The following is a 5,217-nucleotide window of genomic DNA, read 5'->3' as shown; positions in this document are numbered from 1 at the left end:
CCTTTTACCTGTTTTTGGAGTGTGCACCGCTACTACACTTTGTGGTCTCACATATCCCATGATTCATTGCGAACCCGAAGAGAAGAAATAAATAAATAACCTCAAGTGGCGCAGATCTCGTATTTAAATGTAAGTATTGGGTCTATACTTTACTCCTTTAAACATCCAACGCCAGATATGTTAAACTTCAAGGTAAAATACGTTGGTAATCCTCAGCTTGATGCCTTTGGAAGTAAAGCCTTAAAAGCTTCACTTTCAAACGTAAGACGTTCAGAGGTTGACTTATATCTTATATCGTATTGTGACTGTGGAGCTGTTAGAGACTCGTTTTACATAAATGGACCAAGATGAACAGATTCAGATCAGGCTGTGATCCCTGCTTTATTTCCAGACTGTAACACTGTAAAGTCTAGTTAAACGTTTGAATAAAGAGCTAAGTTTATGATTATCCTTATGATTTTATATATATATATATATATATATATGTATATATATATATATATATATATATATATATATACATATATATATATTCTGTATTAGAACCCTTTTGTCTGTTGACATAACACAAAACGTCTTTTACATTTCATTGTGTTTTAGGGAGTAAACAGAGATGAGGAAGAGGAGGAGGATGAAGGAGGACATGAGGCTGCAGAGAGGATGGAGAGGCTCTTCTCTTCCTTACATTAATTCTGTTGTTAGTTACTGAGTTATTTATGAGTTCTTTTTAAATTAGTTGTTCATTTTAAATAATTCATGAAATAAAATATTGTTCTATTGTTACACGTTGTCTATTCCATTCAGTATTTACAACTTAAGTATTATTTATGACAGTAAACAGCATCAAGTGCTACTTTTCAGGGACAACAAGGGATTGATGTTTTTTTTTATTATTAAGGTCTTAACATTTACAACTATTTACAAAATTACAGCATAAATAACTATTTACAGATTATTATTAACTATTAACAAAAACAATTATTAAAAGCAATTTTAAAACAGTTACAGATGATGTACAGTAACAGGCTGAGCAGGAGTCCCTGCAGTGCTGCTGGGCTGGATGGTGTCAGTGGGACATCATCTGGGTCGGTACTCAGGGTGTTTGGGGGTCCAGTCTCCTCTGTCCACCACATCCTCCATCAACTGGGTCTGCAGTTCTGACTCCATCCAAGGCTGCCAGGTCATTAAGAATGTTTTAAGAAAGAGGCAATTTCATGATATAATTATAATAATAATAAATCATTACAACAAACAAAACTATCTACCAAACACTTTAAATAGGAATAATACCTTTAAAATTTAAATAAAACCCTAAGTGGCGATCAGCAGTTTATATGTCAGCATTAACATAATGTATCGGTATGTTAATGACCCCAAACTGTTAGCTAGCTAATAATGATAATATTGATAACATTACTGTGGGTTCAATAACAGGTTTACCTCTCCACGGTCCTCTCAGCCGGAGATAAACCAGAACCGCTTCTCCTCTTCCGAGTAGAGGCGGGAACATCTGGTGACGCAACCAGGAAATGCTGCGAAGGGTAGACTGTCCCATTTAACAAAAGTTGACGCGGCCTGCAGGGCGCACCGAAGTACACTCATTCGGCGACAGAGGTGTCAAAAGTACTCGCATTTGGTACTAAGTAGAAGTATAGATACTTGTGTAAAAAATGACTCTAGTAAAAGTAGAAGTACTGATTCAGCTCCTTTACTCAAGTAAAAGTAAAAAAGTACAGGCTCTGAAAAGTACAAAAGTAAAAAGTAAAAAATAATTTTTGCCGTCAATAATACACAATACCTCTTTTGATAACTCAACAAAACGAAAAGTTCTTGGCACACAACATTTTTTTCCTTTATTCACAACCTGCACAGCTCTGGTACAGAGAAAAATAAATAAATCACTGGTCTGTTTGCTGCAAGTTAAATTTCAGACAGAATAATCAAGACTGAATTGACCAGAGGTCCTCCATGAGCACCTGGATACTTCAGCTTTATAACAGCTTTGGTACTCTCAATACTATACTTAACATATTACTTTTAACAGAATTTGTATCTTTTAACACTTTATATAGAAAAACTTTTGTTTTGACAGGCTTAATTTACGCCAATGTGCAAATCAGTTTTCCATTTCAGCAACAGAACTTAAAACATTATGATCAACATGGAAACTAGTTTAATCAAGTTGGTTTTTTTTTGTGAGATATTCACTCATCTCTACAGGAATCCCAAAATTGTTTATTTAGCCGATCTGGTTCTCAAAGTTCTTTGAATCCAGGCATGTACTTTTGGGTCTGAAAATCAGTCCTGCAGTGCTGAAAAGCCTCTCGCAGGCAGCTGAGGCAGGTAGAGGTGTGTTGAGCTTCAGTGACACGTTGCAGACTGCTGGGAAGGATTTCAGGACATCCATGTATCATCCGGGCAGGCCAGGTAGGACTCTAGCTTGGTTTCCCACAGTTTACGTGCTTGTATGGGCCTTCATCTGAGGTCGACTTCCTCTTCAAAGTAGGTGCAGTGAGGTTTTGGTGTCTCTCCAAGTGACTCACGTGCTTTCTGTAGGAGTGACAACACACACATATAAGACACAGACGTACACAAAGATAAGAGAAAAGTGGTTCACCTGACACAATTGTTAGATAAATGTTTAACGTTGTCTTTGTGCGGAGTTGACATAGATGATTAACAACTATTGGCACACAGGGGACGTTAGCCTTCAGACCTTTCGGCTTAAAAGCTTTTACTGACAGAACCAGAGGAGGCTCGTCCATAGAGGCAGAGGAGGTTGGTCCTCCTCTATTTTTGAGAGGCAAGAGCAAGATCAATTTTTTTTTTAAGAAAGAGTAACTGGTTGAAATAAATCACTACCAAATCTCAGTATCATTTATAAAATATTATATATATATCATTAAAAAAAGTTTCTTCTTTGGAAGAAAATCCACTTAAAACGGTTGAACAGCGACAGCTGCAGACGGAGGAGACAGAGCAGTCTGTGAGAGGAGCAGGGAGCAGGAAGGTGGGGGCTAGAGGAGGACGGAGGGCTTCTGTCCTCCGTAGGAGGGATCTCCTTCCATCGACTCAATGCATTTAAGATTTTTTCATGCTGATCTATGATTGGCTAAGACACGTAATTTGACGCGCTAAGGGAGGACGTCCTCCCTTACCAATCAGCAACCAGAATACAAGATTGACAGCAGGTTGGTCCAATAACAGTTCCCAAATTTCATTCTCACATTTATACAACCGTAAACAAAAAATACTACTATGTATTTTACAGCTTTCACTGCCAGCCATGCTCGGACAAGAAATATGGAGTTTTCAGCGATATTGGAATCGGTTTCAAGGAAATATAAGCACATTTCTGAAAGAAAAAAAACTGTTAGGAGAAATCAGAGAGAAGTTTTGTTTCTTTCGTTCGTCCTGCTGGAGGACATAAAGTTAGCGGCACGACCGGGACAGCAACACAGTTACAGCGCACACAATACAGAGCAGCAACAAAGACACTGGCGTGAAGATCATGTGTTGAGTGCTAAGATAGCATTGGGGTAGCGCAGTTGCTTGCTATTCAGGTGACTGGGGTTCGAATTCCGAAAGTGATAGAAGTTTTTTTTTTTTTTGTCTTGTATATTAGCTTTTTAATGAAATGTTTTTTGAAAGAAGTCTTGTAAGTCATTGTTTTGTTGCTTAATTTTCATTGAATATAAGAAAGTAGGGTTAATTAGTTGACTTGTATAAAATAACATGACACCGTGGACTGGTTTTCCTCCTGTCCTACCCAATTTTTTCAGTCACCAGCCGCCACTGGACAGAACATGTATTTATTTGAACCTAAATCACCATTCAACCCCTAAACCTACCAAAGAGGAACTTTCTGGCAGAGAGCCCTGAAGAGTAACGCCTCACAACAGTGGCAGAACGGCAATTAATTGAGGATTATTGGGTTGTTGTTTTATTTACCGAGCCCTAGCTAGTGTTAGCTCTATAGTATCAAAACAATGTGTTGTCATAGCATTGCTAATGTTGTAAACTGGCCTACAAGAAATGCTAAATGAGCTAATGATAACAACTGAAAATACACCTTACCTGTATGTGTTTATTCAGATTTGACGGAGAGTTCTTTAACGCCAGAAGCTCGTGGTTTTTAGGTTGGCACAGGACACAACGCATTCGCCATGAATCATTCTTGGAGCCGACAACCTCTCACAGTTCTCTTAAATAAGGTCATGAATGGGGAATGTCTTGCTTCTCCGAATATGATGTGTCGTCGTTCCCTGGTTTGTTCACTTTCTTCCTCCATGTCGCTGCTGCAAGTTTTCTCTCTAACACAACCTGTAACTCACGGTGCTTCTCTCCGTGGTTGACTTTCACTCTCTAGGTAGTTACGTCTTATACGTTGTGTCGTCATCCGCGGAGGGGAAAAAAAAAAAGTAACAAGCCTGTTTTGACAATGTAAGGAGAAGAAGAGGAGGAGTAAAAGTAAAAAGTCGTCAGAAAAATAAATACTCAGGTAAAGTACAGATACCTGAAAAACCTACTTAAGTACAGTAACGAAGTATTTTTACTTCGTTACTTGCCAACTGTGTTCCGCGAGACCGCAAAGGGCGGGTCCTTGAAGTGTGCAGACCCTGAATTGGGAAACAGCACTAGTGTCAGTTTAGCTCTGTGGTCAAGTTAGCAACAGTAAATACCCAACGTCCAGTTCAACTTTCAAAATAAAGCTTGCAGTCACAGATTTTACATATAATGACATATTATAACTTTTAGACTGTTTAATTTTGTGCAACATTTATAGTTTGATTGGATTTGTGCTCAAAAACTTTCTTTGGTTCAGTAAAAGATCATACTTTGGATTAAAATAACTATGTAATTTAAATAAACCTCCCTAAATCGCCTCTCTAACCTCTCTAACCTTCCTTGGGGCCTGTCTCAGCTGCACTACAGTGGTGATATGGTACGGGTGCCATGAGAAATGACACTGGAGGGGTAACTATGGCATCAAACTTAAGAAGTAAAGGGCAACTGACATGTTGGGATGGAAGATTGTACCAAAAAAATGCCGTGGTTGCACTCTAAATGTAGGTAAATATATACTGTAGATTAAACCTTGTATTTGGACAAGAAAAGCAATGTTTGCTTAGAACAGCCTCTCCTCAACAGAAAAGCCATTGGAATGTGAAAGGCGCTTACTTTTACGACCCAAGTAATTATTATGACAGCAAAGAA

The 5,217-nt window shown here is 38.4% G+C and overlaps 1 long non-coding RNA gene across 1 annotated transcript; it reads right to left on the bottom strand.

Moving 5' to 3' along the window:
- Nucleotides 1-1,827: 1,827 nt before the first annotated feature.
- LOC115570180 (uncharacterized) lies at nt 1,828-4,360 on the bottom strand. The gene is made up of 2 exons (XR_003981717.1): nt 4,078-4,360; nt 1,828-2,550 (listed from the first exon to the last, which is right to left on the bottom strand). It is a non-coding gene; the product is annotated as an uncharacterized LOC115570180 (long non-coding RNA).
- Nucleotides 4,361-5,217: the final 857 nt, after the last annotated feature.

This window comes from Sparus aurata, chromosome 19 (assembly GCF_900880675.1).
Source record: "Sparus aurata chromosome 19, fSpaAur1.1, whole genome shotgun sequence".
NCBI lineage: Eukaryota > Metazoa > Chordata > Actinopteri > Spariformes > Sparidae > Sparus > Sparus aurata.
The sequence above is the reverse complement of the archived record's forward strand: the minus strand, read 5'-3'. Positions and strand labels throughout refer to the sequence as shown.